We start from the raw sequence: 15,691 nt of genomic DNA, 5'->3' as shown, positions 1-15,691 counted from the left end.
GTTACGGTTCATATGTGAACATGCTGTTTACCTTCTCTTTGTCAAATCACATGGTTTATTTTATCACTGCTATACTAGCCATGCTTTATCTAGTATTTCTGTTAATAAAATCATTCGGTAAATTGCTCATATTTGCAACAATCCAAAAACCGTATTATAGGCAATTTACCCCAAGTGGTTTTGCTGCTTCCATGAGACCTCCTATGTTTGAGGGTATCCACTATAAGAGGTGGCGTGCTACGTTTTGAGCTTGCGTTGGTTTTCCTTGAAGGGGAAAGGGTAATGCAGCAGAGTAGCGTAAGTATTTGCCTCAGTTTTTGAGAACCAAGGTATCGATCCAGTAGGAGGCTCCTCAAAAGTCCCATGCATCTACACAAACAAACAAAGAACTCGCAACCAACGCAATAAAGGGGTTGTCAATCCCTTCACAGCCACTTGCGAAAGTGAGATCTAATAGAGATAGTATGATAAGATAAATATATTTTTGGTATTTTATAATATAGATGCAAAAAAGTAAAGATGCAAATAAAAGTAGATTGGAAGCAAATATGATGAGAGATAGACCCGGGGGCCATAGGTTTCACTAGAGGCTTCTCTCGAGATAGCATAAATATTACGGTGGCTGAACAAATTACTGTCGAGCAATTGATAGAAAAGCGAATAATTATGAGATTATCTAGGCATGATCATGTATATAGGCATCACATCCGCAACAAGTAGACCGACTCCTGCCTGCATCTACTACCATTCACTAGTAGAAAAGGGGGCAATGGTCCAGGCCAGGTCAGCCCATTAGTCCCGGTTCAATCCAGAACCGGGACCCATGGGGGCATTTGACCCGGTTCGTGAGCCCCGGGGGCCGGCCGGGCCACGTGGGCCATTGGTCCCGGTTCGTCTGGACCTTTTGGTCCCGGTTGGTGGGACGAACCGGGACCAATGTGCCTCGCTCCTGGCCCACCACCATTGGTCCCGGTTGGTGGCCTAAACCGGGACCAAAGGCTGCCCTTTAGTCCCGGTTCGTGCCACAAACCGGGACCAATTAATTGCCTATATATACCCCTCGCCCGCGAGCAGAGCACTCCCGCGGCTTTGTTTTTCCTGGCCGGCGAGGAGAGAGCTTTGTGGTGCTCTAGCTCACCTCCTATGCACATGAGGTGTTCGATGGAATGCCCGAGCCACACTACTTAAGCTTTCTCATCTCCAAGCTCCATTTTCCTCAATATTTGTCTAGGTTTAGCTGTCTGTCACGTCCCGTCCCCGTCTTCACCATCGTCGACGCCCGCGCCGATCTCGTCGCCGACACTACCGTGGTGAGCCTCTTGTTCTTATCTTCTTTCTGAAAGGAAAAAAATTCTTACTTGTATGTTTATATAGATACTTGTATAATTTTCTTACTTTTATTATTGCATCTTATATAGTGCGATGGTTTTGGTATCCGCCCCCGTCGGCCCTCGTCCTGTCTATGATTCAGATGTGGTATATATTATCTTTTCATAACTATTGGTTCATTTATTGTTTATGACAATTATGCCGACCAACGTGACATAGATTTTATTTATCTAGGAGGTTGTTGAACCGGAAATTCCAACCGACCCTATTGTCGAGAGGTTAAATTTAGTTGAAGAAGAAAACAATTTCTTGAAGGAAAAAATAAGAAAAATTGAGGAGGAGAAGATGATATTGGAGTTGCATGTTGCGGATGTCGTCGATGATCACAAGATCAAGATGGATGTAATGCGCTTGAAGATTAGAAAGATTAAAAAATATTCCATTCGTACCGAGGCTTGGTATCATTATGTCGTTGGATCAGTTGTTACATTGGTTGCGATTATGATCACATTTGTTTTTGCATTAAAATATTTTACATAGTTTCAATGTATGGTTTAATTAATTTAGATGCTCTGCAGAGCTTTATGTTGTTAGATGACAACTATGTATGTACTTTGGTTTTAATGTGATGATGAACTTCTATTAATTTGGTCACTTAATTATCTATTCATGATGTTCTGTAATGATTTTTGACACACTTAATTATATATAATGCACGCAGATGAACCGACAATGGATGTACGGTTCAAGTCACACCTCCGAGTACATTAAGGGCGTGCATGATTTTCTTGAAGTGGCTGAGGCAAACAAGCAGAATGGTTTTATGTGTTGTCCATGCCCTATATGTGGGAATACGAAGTCTTACTCTGACCGGAAAATCCTTCACACCCACCTGCTTTACAAGGGTTTCATGCCACACTATAATGTTTGGACGAGGCACGGAGAAATAGGGGTTATGATGGAAGACGGCGAAGAAGAAGAGTACGATGACAACTATGTGCCCCCTGAATACGGTGATGCTACTGAACATCAAGAGGAACCAGACGATGTGCACGATGATGCTGCAACGGGCGAAGCTGCTGAAGATCAAGAGGAACCAGACGATGTGCCCGATGATGATGATCTCCGCCGGGTCATTGTCGATGCAAGGGCGCAATGCGAAAGTCAAAAGGAGAAGCTGAAGTTCGATCGCATGTTAGAGGACCACAAAAAAGGGTTGTACCCCAATTGCGAAGATGGCAACACAAAGCTCGGTACCATACTGGAATTGCTGCAGTGGAAGGCAGAGAATGATGTGCTTGACAAAGGATTTGAGAAGCTACTGAAAGTATTGAAGAAGAAGATTCCAAAGGATAACGAATTGCTCGACAGTACATACGCAGCAAAGAAGGTCATATGCCCTCTAGGATTGGAGGTGCAGAAGATACATGCATGCCCTAATGACTGTATCCTCTACCGCGGTGCGTACAAGGATATGAACGCATGCCCGATATACGATGCATTACAGTATAAGATCAGACGAGATGACCCTGGTGATGTTGACGGCGAGCCCCCCAGGAAGAGGGTTCCTGCGAAGGTGATGTGGTATGCTCCTATAATACCACGGTTGAAACGTCTGTTCATAAACAGAGAGCATGCCAAGTTGATGCGATGGCATAGTGAGGACCGTAAGAAAGACGGGAAGTTGGGAGCACCCGCTGATGGGTCACAGTGGAGAAAAATCGAGAGAAAGTACTGGGATGAGTTTGCAAGTGACCCAAGGAACGTATGGTTTGCTTTAAGCGCGGATGGCATTAATCCTTTCGGGGAGCAGAGCAACAATCACAGCACCTGGCCCGTGACTCTATGTATGTATAACCTTCCTCCTTGGATGTGCATGAAGCGGAAGTTCATTATGATGTCAGTTCTCATCCAAGGCCCTAAGCAACCCGGCAACGACATTGATGTGTACCTAAGGCCATTAGTTGAAGAACTTTTACAGCTGTGGAATGGAAACGGTGTACGTACGTGGGATGAGCACAAACATGAGGAATTTGACCTAAAGGTGTTGCTGTTCGTGACCATCAACGATTGGCCCGCTCTCAGTAACCTTTCAGGACAGACAAACAAGGGATACCATGCATATAGCACTGTTTACTTGACACCGACAGTATATACCTGGGAAACTGCAGGAAGAATGTGTACCTGGGCCATCGTTGATTTCTTCCGACCAACCATCAATGTCGAAAGAAAGGCAAGCATTTCAAAGGCGAGGCAGATCACCGGAAGAAGCCCGCCATGCGTACCAGTGATCACGTACTTGCTATGGTCAATGATTTACACGTAATCTTTGGAAAGGGTCCCGGCAGACTAGCTGTTCCGAGTGACGCTGGGGGACACGCACCCATGTGGAAGAAGAAATCTATATTTTGGGACCTACCCTACTGGAAAGACCTAGAGGTCCGCTCTTTGATCAACGTGATGCACGTGACGAAGAACCTTTGCTTGAACCTGCTAGGCTTCTTGGGCGTGTATGGGAAGATAAAAGATACAGCTGAGGCATGGAAGGACCTGCAACGTTTGCACGAAAAAGACGGCATGCCTCCAAAGCAGTATGAAGGTCCTGCCAGCTATGCTCTTACCAAAGAAGAGAAGGAAATCTTCTTTGAATGCCTTCTTAGTATGAAGGTTCCGACTGGCTTCTCGTCGAATATAAATGGAATAATAAATATGGCAGAGAAAAAGTTTCAGAACCTAAAGTCTCATGACTGCCACATGATTATGACGCAACTGCTTCCGGTTGCATTGAGGGGACTTCTACCAGAAAATGTCCGATTAGCCATTGTGAAGCTATGTGCATTCCTCAATCCAATCTCTTAGAAGGTGATCGGTCCAGAAATCATACCAAGGCTAAGGAGTGATGTGGTGCAATGTCTTGTCAGTTTTGAGCTGGTGTTCCCACCATCCTTCTTCAATATCATGACGCACGTCCTAGTTCATCTAGTTGACGAGATTGTCATTCTGGGGCCCGTATTTCTACACAATATGTACCCCTTTGAGAGGTTCATGGGAGTCCTAAAGAAATATGTCTGTAACCGCGCTAGGCCAGAAGGAAGCATCTCCATGGGCCATCAAACAAAAGATGCCATCGGGTTTTGTGTTGACTTCATTCCTGGCCTTAAGAAGATAGGTCTCCCTAAATCGCGGTATGAGGGGAGACTGATTGGAAAAAGCATGCTTGGAAGGGACTCAATAATATGTAGGGACGGATATTCTTGGTCTCAAGCACACTACACAGTTCTACAGAACTCTACCTTGGTGACCCCGTATGTCGATGAACACAAGAACAGTCTGCGCTCCAAACACCCGGAGCAGTGCGACGACTGGATTACATGTGAACACATCAGGACTTTCAGCAGTTGGTTGGAAACACGTCTCAGAGGTGACACCACTGTTTGTGATGAGCTGTACTTGTTGTCCAGGGGACCATCTTCGACTGTTACGATTCGGAAAGGATACGAGATAAATGGGAATACATTTTACACGATTGAACAAGATCAAAAGAGCACCAACCAAAACAGTGGTGTCCGCTTTGATGCAACAACCGAGAGGGGAAAGGACACATATTATGGTTACATACTGGACATATGGGAACTTGACTACGGACATGATTTTAAGGTCCCTTTGTTTAAGTGCAAATTGGTCAATCTGTCAGGAGGCAGGGTACCACTACTAGGAAAAGGCATGCTCGTGGCGCACCAGTTTTGCCTACTAATGGCGCACTACTAGTGCGCCACTAGCATCACGCCATTAGAATTAAATTCTAATGGCGCACAACTGGTGCACCATTAGTATCTGGTGTTCTAATGGCGCACCAAGCAGTGCGCCATTAGAATTTCCTACGGTGCGCCATTAGAATTCCTCCCAGGGGGCCACATGTACCCATGTGCTTTGGCTTTCTAATAGCGCACCAGTGGATGATGCTCCATTAGTGTGCTTATTACAGTGCGCCATTAGTGTCTTGTGTGGTGCGTCATTAGTATTAATATTAGTTTTTTTCTGATTTTCTCACAGGTTACAAAATATATTATTTGACAGAATATAGACAGCACAACACAACAACAGTAGATTCATCGAATACAATAGAAGGTAAGTCTCTGAATACAATTCATCATATTAGTCTTCGAATACAAAAGACCGAACGAAGATAGAACATTACAAGTCTCGGAGACCGCGAGTAGCGAGTTTGTCTTCACATTACAAGTCGATATCGATCATCTAAACTACCATCACATAGAAGAGAGCTGAGGTCATCACGATGAGCATCATCGCGATGAAACTGGTCTTCACCCGGTTCCTCCAACGCTCCCTCCTCTCTCCCGCTAGATAGCGGGCGTATCTAGATTCCGCCTCCGCCCTAGTGATGTACCCTTTGTAACTGTTACCGCTGAAATGATGAACCTGTCTCCGACACTCCTCCCAGTCGTCGTAGACTCCGGGAACCTTACCCTTGTACACGACATACGACGGCATGTCTATGCACAAGCCAAACAATAGACAATACATAAGCAATATATAAGTATGCAACAAAGGATCGGAAGAGAAAAGCAAGACATTAATAGCACGATTCATGGTCCTACTAATAAATAGCATCTATTACATCTAAGTTGAACGACTGTCCAAACCAACGAGACATACAAGTTCATTAAAGTTTAATTACAACATGAGCTAATTGATGTTTCAGAACTACAAATAGCATCACTACTTTCGACTCGACTCATGGGACCGGAGCGTGGATGAAGCCGCCGTCTTTCGTGATGGTCATGAAGTCACGGGCGTTGTCAGCCTGCATTTGAAGTGTTGTGTCTATCTCACTATTGGACGGTTGCTCTCTGGGGTAGAACTGCCCCGAGGTACGAAGGACATCTTGATGGATGATTTCTGCAAACTCCGACTGGATGCAAAAGAATTCTTGTCGGAGGTCCGCGTCCTGGATTGCCGCCAAGCTTGCGGCCCAATCTTTGACATTATTTGGTAGCAGAAGGTGATTATGGTCCCGTACGATCGCCCTCATGTGATGGAGGGCGTAGTAGGCATCCTTCTGACCGCCAGGCGGCTTCTTGACGCAGGGGAACGTCGTATTGTGGGTGAACACGTGCCTGCCGTACCTACGAACTGGCCTCTTAAAGGTGCCTCCAGATGTGGCGTAGCCGGGGAGAGCATCATCAAGAACTTTCTTGATATTTGTGTAGTCTATCTTGGAGTCACGGTCCGGGTCGAAATACGTGGCCGTGGAATATTTCGGGCTTAAGAAGATGAGTGTTCAATGTGTGTCACTGCACAGAACACGGAATGTTAGAAAAAAAAGAACGATCGAAATCTAAGAAATCATATGTTACGGGGCGGTGAGGGGATGACTTACTTGGGAAAGTAAGGCACGAGGAAGTTATCCTTATCTGGGTTTGCCAGAATGACGCCTTCGAGGTGTGAACTTGCGACTTGCCGGTCCCCAGCGCTGCCCAAGATCTTGGCACGCATGTAGAAGGGGTCGACTATCACGATGTCAGGGGTCTTGTCTCGAATGATCCGCATCTCCATACTCAGCAAAAACAGCCGAACGAAGATGTAGTGCAGCGGATGAAGATTAAACATAGCAAAGATGTCATCAAACCGCAGGACGATCGTACACCCGATGGCGCCATCCACAAAGCCCTTGCCCTTTGGCACCTTGGCCACGAAAACCGGGTATGCCACATCTTTCTGGGAGAGACACCGCTTCTCCAAAGATAGAACACTGTCATGCAAACTCCGCATATCACCGGTTGCAGCATTGAGCATATTTGTCGGTAGCATCGCCCTACCCGCCACATGCACCCTCCTTGAGATATCCTGAGGTGAAGCCGGCCCGTCCTGAGCACAGTTTGTACTCGGTGCCGGCTGGCTCGCACCGGCGCCCTTGGCAGTCTTTCGTTTCCGTCCCTTCTTCTTGATCTGCTATAATGGGACCGAGTTCTGCTCATAGACCGCCTTCTTGAGCGTGTTGGGGCAGATAATATTTCGCACCTCAGCTATCTGAGGCTCGGTGAAGGCGGGAGCTGGAGGCGTCTCCTGAGAACTGAACGCCAGACGACGCCTGTTGCAGTTTGATTTCTCCGCCATACCAGCTAGATCACGGTCGTCTTGGTTGGGTTCTTGAGAAGGAGGCCCGCCGAACTCGTCACCGTACCCATGTTCGGCAAAGTACTTATCGGCGTTGGTAAATGTACCATCGTCATTGTCGTCGTCGTCCGGATCCTGTGCCATATGCATGTCCGGATGCTGTGCCATAGGGATGTCCAGCATGTCCGGTAGCATTGCTGCGTTCTTGCCATGGCGCGGCGCCGGCATGACTAGCGGTCTTGTCTGTGGGGTGGTTTCCCCCGCCCCCAAACGAATCTGGCTCTTCGGCCAAAGCAGGGGCCAGCTTAGGCAGGTGCTGAGGGTCATCAGATATTCTTCGTCGGCCCCGGCGGGTTGAAAGGGAGGTAACAACTTGTCGCAGCCTGGCAGCACCCGAACCAGTTGAACCCTATACATGGTGGGTGGCATCGGTTTATCGTGGAACATGGGGTTGCCCGGTTGAACGATATTTCCCTTGGCGACATCGACCAACTCGTCGTTCACGAAGTGCAGGAGAGTGCACGGAACATCGGCGGCGCCCTGCGAAAACATGTAGGGCGTCAGGGATGCCCAGTCAAAGGCAAAAGGAGATGAAGTCCTCGGCCGAGAGGCTTAATTATTTACCGTCATGATGGCGTCGAGCTCGGCTAAGGTCGAGGCACCGCCAACGGCGGGCATGCAACTGACGGAGGGGCCACTTGCTGGCGAGGTGCCGGCCGGCGTACACCCGGGTGCATTAAGCTCCAATGCCCGTGCCGGCGTCGGAGACACCAATACCGCCGCCGCCGATGACACCAATGGCGCCGCCGGAGACACGAATGGCGCCGCCTGCGCGTTGTGTGAGTTGCTAGCCGTGAAGCTGGGAATCGGGAGCGGCCCCTGTTGGCCACCCGCAATCCACGTCGTCAGCCCATGAATCAAGGTAGGCATAATGCCGGTGAGCGTCGTCCCCAGTTGTACTTGCACTTGCTCTTGGATAATCTCAGGAATCCGCATCACTTGTGCTTTGAGTTCTTCAACCTCGCGCAACTGGCTTTCCGAGCTTGTCTTTTTCTCCTTTCGCCCACCAGCGGTATAGTATGACGACCATTTTGTGGACAAGCCTTTGCTGGCCACATGACCTGCTGACGTCGGCTTACTAAGCTTATCCTTGTTTTTCATTACGTTCAACGCCCTATTTAGAGTGTTGTCCCAAGCAGGGGTACTCTGAGATGACCCCGGGCTACTGCTTTCAGTCTCCTTCGCCAGAACAAGCTCAAGCGCCCTGGTCTTCGGATCTGTGGTAAGCTCCTTTGTTATCGGGTCCTCCTTGTATCGGGCCTTGACAAAGTTCCTGGTCTGCTTGTCACCGCTGTATTTCGCGAAGCGGGGTGGTAGGCCTTGCTCGGCACGCTCCGCGTCCTCCTTGTCCCATATAGGCTCCGCCACTCTGTAACCGCCGGGACCGAGTTTGTGTTCCCCTAATTTCAACTCCCGCATTTCTTTCCCCCACTGACTTGATTCGGAGGTTGCACTGCTCTCGCACTTGATCTTGAACTCCTTGTAGTCATCTTTGCTGATCGAAGGATTTTTCGCGTTGATCTTCTCATAACTATCACCTTTATCAATCATTCTCTTCACCGCGCTTCTCCAAGTAGACAGGGCCGTGCTCATCCTCGTGAGGGTGGCACTGTTCACTTTATTCCCTGAGAGGCGTGTGTTTTCAAATTCGGCGAGGAACTTGTATCGTTCATGCAGCTTCGTGAAGAGGAGGTTGCGCAAATTCCCTCGGTCCTTATGCCTAAGGTTCTCGGTGTTGATCGAGATGGTGCTCCAGAAAATGCACCCGAGCTGAACCGAGTACCCCTTGACTATATGTTTGGGCTCCGTTGGATGTCCGTCGGAGTCCATCGAGTAAATTCCTCCTTGAGGGTGCGGAGCGCATTCGGGCGCCGGTCCTTCCTTTGCTTCTTCGGTTGGCTGCCATCTGTGCGTGCGCCGCCATCATCAGTGGTGGCATCCTCGGCGGCACCATCAGTGGTGTCATCCCCGACGCCACTAGGGGTTGTGTAGTCAGGATCGGTGTCTTCCGCGGCGTCCTCATAGCGGTGAGGTTGTTCCTCCATCTCCTGGGACAGCTCCTAGAATTGCTTGCCGCCTGAACCGCCGGCCTCATTGTTGTTGGCCATGTTTCGCTGTAAATAGGAAAAAAGTTTGGTCAAAAAGTTGGTTATTGTCAAGGAACAAGATCATGGTCTCATCATTTAGGGTTTGTCGACACCGAGGCATCCTAAAAGCTAAGCTTTTATCATTTAGGGTTTGTCGACGCCGAGGCACCCTAAAAGCCTAAGCGTACATCATTTAGGTTCTCATCGACACCGAGGCACCCTATAGAAGCCAAGGTTTCATCATTTAGGGTTTGTCGACACCGAGGCACCCTAAATGCTAAGTTAAGTTTTCATCATTTAGGGTTTATCGATGCCGAGGCACCCTAGGTTGGGCCTAATCACTTGACACTAATCACTTGGCTCTATTGCCACCTATGTTGGGTTTATCATCTAGGGTTTATCGATGCTAAGGAGATTTCTAAGTTGGGCCTAATCACTTGGCTCTATTGCCACCTATGGTTTAATGCAACAAGAATGGGGGGGTTGTTGATCCTACTTAACTAAGTACTAAGATACCCCGGCCCATGCATTAGTCGCAAGTACCCCATATGTCCTATTTTTAGCAAAGTTATGCTAAAATTCACGGAAAATTTCAGCATGACATTTACTGAAAATAGGACATATGGAGTACCCGGATTTGCCGGAATGGAAGTTAATCGACATTCCGGCTAACTCAAGGGCCTCTCGGGGTACCTGCAAAATCATTATCCCCGCGTAATGAAGTCGCCAATGGGTCATTTCAGAAGATCACAAGTAGCATCATCACAAGTACAACATCATCACAAGTACAGCAGCAGCAGCAGTGAATACAGGCATAACAGCAGCAGCAGCAGGTTTATTCTTCTTCTTCATAAACATTAATTGGTGTAGGTGACTCTATCTGCCCTCTAATGATTCACTCAACTTAACAGGACAACCCACAAGCATTGTTTTGATTCCAACAGCTGCTGTAAAATACATCCAACAAAGGTGCTCTAAAATCAGAAATACTACCCCCAAATCTTTAGCTCAATTCTGAAAATGCATGGTCTTCTAGTTACAATACTACCCCCCAACAGTCAAAATTTCAAACCACACACTTACTTTCAACTATAAACAAAACTGACTTGATGTTAATGAACAATGGCTAAAGATATATAAAACTCCATTGCAAATGTGCCATGTCAATAAAACAACTCATGGAAGTAAACTACTAGCAGGCTCAAAAGTCAAGTAAACTGAGGATTATGACAGCTTGCAAACACAGGACCATGTCATTATCATGGCAGTCCACTATATATTTTTATGACAAAATACATCATTATCAGGGCACATTATGGCCATTTTGTTACATGATGCTAACTGTACCTAACTGAACATATTTCTCACCTTGGAGGTGTTGCTGCTGCTGCATTGTCTGAACTTCACTTCCTTTACCTCCTTGGAAACCTGAAATATGCAGATGTTAGAAAGGTTCTAATTTGCATATGATGATTCTAAGAAACTGTCTAGAACATCACAACATGCACAGTAATAAGAATAATGTAAACATTTGCCTTAGTTATAAGCATAGTATACTTCTTATAAACTGAAAGTGGAACTACTCACAATGAAGAAGTATTAGCAGATAGTTTGTCAACTCATGAAATAACATTTTTTCAGCCCGAAATGGATGCCATTTTATAGCATTGCATAGCATTAGTCGGACAGAGCTGGGCCTTTCATCACTATATAATATTGCCATATAAAATTACAAATTTATGTAACCTGAATATTTTTTGTATGAAACCTAGCCAATGTGACAATATATAAACTACTGATCTACTAGTTATCAAGTTGAGAAATTGACCACATATAAGCAAAAGCAATATCCTACTGATCCTACTTAACTAACTACTGATCTACTGATCTACTAGTTACTAGCTTGTAGCATTATGTCCTCTGGCGCCCAGTTTCTGACGCAAACCACTCTCTCATTATGGTTTTCTGCACAAGAATGACATTGCTTAAGAATAACACTCAGAATATAAGCAACTACAGCCACGAGTCCATGAAAAATAACAAGGATGACGCATTAACCCTGTCTTGCTGACATGTGGGCGGGTCCTGTCAGTGAGATTCGAATCTCCAGGGTGTGCATTTATGAAAAATCTCCTAATAACAAACACAAAGCAACAAAAAAACAGAATCTAGATGGGTGTTTGGTTTGAGGAGCAACCTGCTCCTGCAATCATCAGATGCAATAAGATCAGTGTGGTTAGTGCAATGAAATGGAATTATCCTTTGGCTATTTGGACTGTTGAGTGTGTCAAATTCATCAGTCACCTTGGACTGTTGAGTGTGTCAAATTCATCACAAGTATTTAAACACTTATGAACCCTAGAACACTTATGAACCCTAAAACACTTGCTGTTCAAAACTGAACAACAGCAAAAACAGTTGAAGGGAGGCTCACGTAGGAGGGCGTAGGAGGGCGCCGGCGTCGAGGAGGAGGCGGGCGGCGGCGCGTCGAGGAGGAGGCGGCGCGTCGAGCAGGAGGCGGCACGTCGAGGAGGAGGTGCGTCGAGGAGGAGGCGGCATCTCGACGGACGTGCAGGCGCGGCGGACGGAGGGGACAGAGGGGACGGAGGGGGCGGCACTCGCGGGGGAGGCGGGGCTCGGGGGGGAGGCGGCGCTCGAGGGGGAGGAAGGGGAGAGGGAGGCGGCGAGGGCGCGTGGGCAGCTGCGGCGGACAGAGGCGGAGGACGGCGGGGGCACGTGGGCGGCTGTGGCGGCGGCGTACGGTTGGGGTCGATCGAGGGGATTCTGGCGAGGGAGGGAGGGAGGCCACAGTGCGAGGGCAGTAGATGGAGGGGGGAGGGTTCTAATGGCGCACCTACCACTAGTGCGCCATAAGTACGACTATTCTAATGGCGCACCTCCCCTCGGTGCGCCATTAGAATTTTGTTTTAATCTAGCCCGACAGGTCAGGTTATATTCCACATAACCCCCACTCCATCACAACCAGCCCACTAGCCTGACTGGTCAGCACGTAGCACACACACGAGGAGGTCCTGGGTTCGATTCCCAGGCTTCCCATGTTTTGTATTTATGCATTTAAAATGTTGTTTGATATTTATTTGTGTTTAAATATGTTCAAACTTGTTTAAATCATAATAGTAATATTTTTTTTATAAAAATAGTAATAATTTTTTTAAAAATATCATCAAATTTGTTATTTGAAATTTTTTATGAATATGAAATAATATCATCAAATTTATTATTTCAAAATATCATCGGCGGCGGTGGAGTGGGGGAGGGTGCGGGTCGGGGATCGGCGGCGGCAGCCGGTGGAGCGGGGGAGGGTGCGGTGGACGTCGACGGCGGTGGAGTGGGGGGAGGGTGCGGGGGGTCGGCGGCGGCGGTGGAGTGGGGGAGTGTGCGGGCCGGGGGTCGGCGGCGGCCGGTGGAGCGGGGGAGGGTGCGGTGGGACGTTGGCGGTGGTGGAGTGGGGAAGGGTGTGGGGGGTCGGCGGCGGCGCTGGAGTGCGGGAGGGTGCGGGCCAGGGGTCGGCGGCGGCGCTGGAGTGGGGAAGGGTGCGGGCCTGGGGTCGGTGGCGGCAGCCGGTGGAGCGGCCCGGGGGTCGACCCTGGTTACTAATGGCGCACCTGCTTCTGGTGCGCCATTAGAAGTTTTGCAAAAAAATAAAAAAAAGTATATATTCTAATGGCGCACCGTGGAACAGTGCGCCATTACTAGTTTACACTAGTAATGGCGCACTGTGCGACGGTGCGCCATTAGAATGTTTGGAAAAATTAAAAAAATTACTAGTGGTGCACCTTGTACCTAGTGCGTCATTTGTGTCTTCCGTTGTGGTGCGCCATTAGTATATACTAATGGCGCACCACCTGACAGGTGCGCCATTAGTGTTCATCCCATATATAGCCCTTTTCCTAGTAGTGTACAGGTAGACCCACAGTACAGAATGACAACAGTGGATCTGAAAAATCTTGGGTACACTGATGAACCGTTCGTCCTAGCCAATGATGTGACACAGGTTATCTATGTGAAGGACATGTCTACCAGACCGAGAAAAAGAAAAGATAAGGAAGCGAATACATCATACGATGAGCCAAAGCGCCACATAGTTCTTTCAGGAAAAAGGAACTTCGTGGGAGAGGAGGGCAAGACAGACATGTCTGAAGATTATGAAAAGTTTCATGAAATTCCTCCCTTCAAAGTCGAGGCTGACCCCAGCATCCTGATAAACGATGAAGGTTATCCATGGTTACGACGCAATAAGCAAATGACACAAGCGAAAAAAAAAGTGAAGACTTTCTCCCGCAACTATTATGATGATACCATGCCAACTTTGTAACAGACGAGTATGATACCATTGTCCGTTTTGTACATGCACATGCTATGTGGGTGAATTTATGATACCATGCCAACTTTCAACTTTTTCAGAGTTCATTTGAAAACTAATGGCACTAACAGAAAGTTTATAATTTTTCTAAAACTAAAGCAAACAAGAATTAAAAAATAGAGCAAAAAACAAAAGAAAATAAATAATGCAGAAAACAAAACAAAAAACAAGAAAAAAATAAAAATAGCAACAATAAGTATTTTGTTGTAAGTAGAAACAAAATAAAATAAATAAAGCAAGAAAGAAAACAAAAAAGTGTTTTAAAATTTGAAAACTAATGGCACTAACAGAAAGTTTATAATTTTTCTAAAACTAAAAGCAAAAAAAGAATTAAAAAATAAAGCAAAAATAAAAGAAAATAAATATTGCAGAAAACAAAACAAAAAAACTGGAAAAAAATATAAAAATAGCAACAATAAGTATTTTATTGTAAGAAGGAACAAAATAAAATAAATAAATCAAGAAAGAAAACAAAAAAAAAAGTGTTTTCAAATTTGAAAACTAATGGCACTAACAGAAAGTTCATAATTTTTCTAAAACTAAAAGCAAAAAAGAATTAAAAAATAAAGCAAAAAAACAAAAGAAAATAAATAATGCAGAAAACAAAACAAAAAACCTGGAAAAAAATAAAAATAGCAACAATAAGTATTTTGTTGTAAGTAGAAACAAAATAAAATAAATAAAGCAAGAAAGAAAACAAAAAAAGTGTTTTCAAATTTGAAAACTAATGGCACTAACAGAAAGTTTATAATTTTTCTAAAACTAAAATCAAAAAGAATTAAAAGTAAAGCAAAAAACAAAAGAAAATAAATAATGCAAAAAACAAAAAAACTAGAAAAAAACAAAAAAAACTGCCACCTATTGGGCCACCACGGCCTGAATACGACTAGAAACCCAACATGGGCCAGGATTCAGGCCCACAGAAGGCCCAATAGGCCCACCGCAGCATATTGTGAGATTAGGCCCGAAAGCCTGCAGTTGAGAGGAGCTCGAGAGGGTGGGCGCAACAGCGCTTATAAACCACTCTCGAGCCCTCTCAACTAGCAAGGTGGGACTAAACTTTCGCCGCGCTGCGGGCGGCACAGGGGTCTTTGGTCCCGGTTGGTGGCACCAACCGGGACTAAAGGGGGGCATTGGTACCGGTTCGTGGCATGAACCGGGACCAATGCCCCCCCTTTAGTCCCGGTTCGTGCCACCAACCGGGATCAAAGGCCGCCGTTTCCCGCCCTTTGGGCTGCTGAAAAGAGGCCTTTGGTCCCGGTTGGTGGCACGAACCGGGACTAAAGGCTTTGCTATATAAGTAGCACTTAGCAGTTTTTGACCAAATCACCCACTTCTCCCCCGACGCCCCCTGCTCCTCCTCGTCGCCGTCGCCGCCCGACGCCCCTGCTCCACCTTGCCGTCGCCGCCGCCACCGACGCCGTCAGGCTGCTCGCCTTCGCCGTCGCGGCCGCCACCGACGCCGTCAGGCTACTCGCCTTCGTTGTTGCCGCCGCCCCCTGTGAGCACAGCCCCTCCCGTCCCGCACCCATGCGACCCTGTCCTGCACGGCCGTCGCGCCGCCGCCCCTGTCCTGCGCGGCCGCCATGCCGCCGCCCCTGCCCTGCGCTGGCGCCGCGCGCCGCCCAGCCGGCGCCGCCCCCCGCCCTCTCCTCTGTTTTTTCAGATTATATGTATATATGATGTTTTTTTC

Source organism: Triticum aestivum, chromosome 3B, assembly GCF_018294505.1.
Source record: "Triticum aestivum cultivar Chinese Spring chromosome 3B, IWGSC CS RefSeq v2.1, whole genome shotgun sequence".
Classification (NCBI taxonomy): domain Eukaryota; kingdom Viridiplantae; phylum Streptophyta; class Magnoliopsida; order Poales; family Poaceae; genus Triticum; species Triticum aestivum.
The sequence above is the reverse complement of the archived record's forward strand: the minus strand, read 5'-3'. Positions refer to the sequence as shown.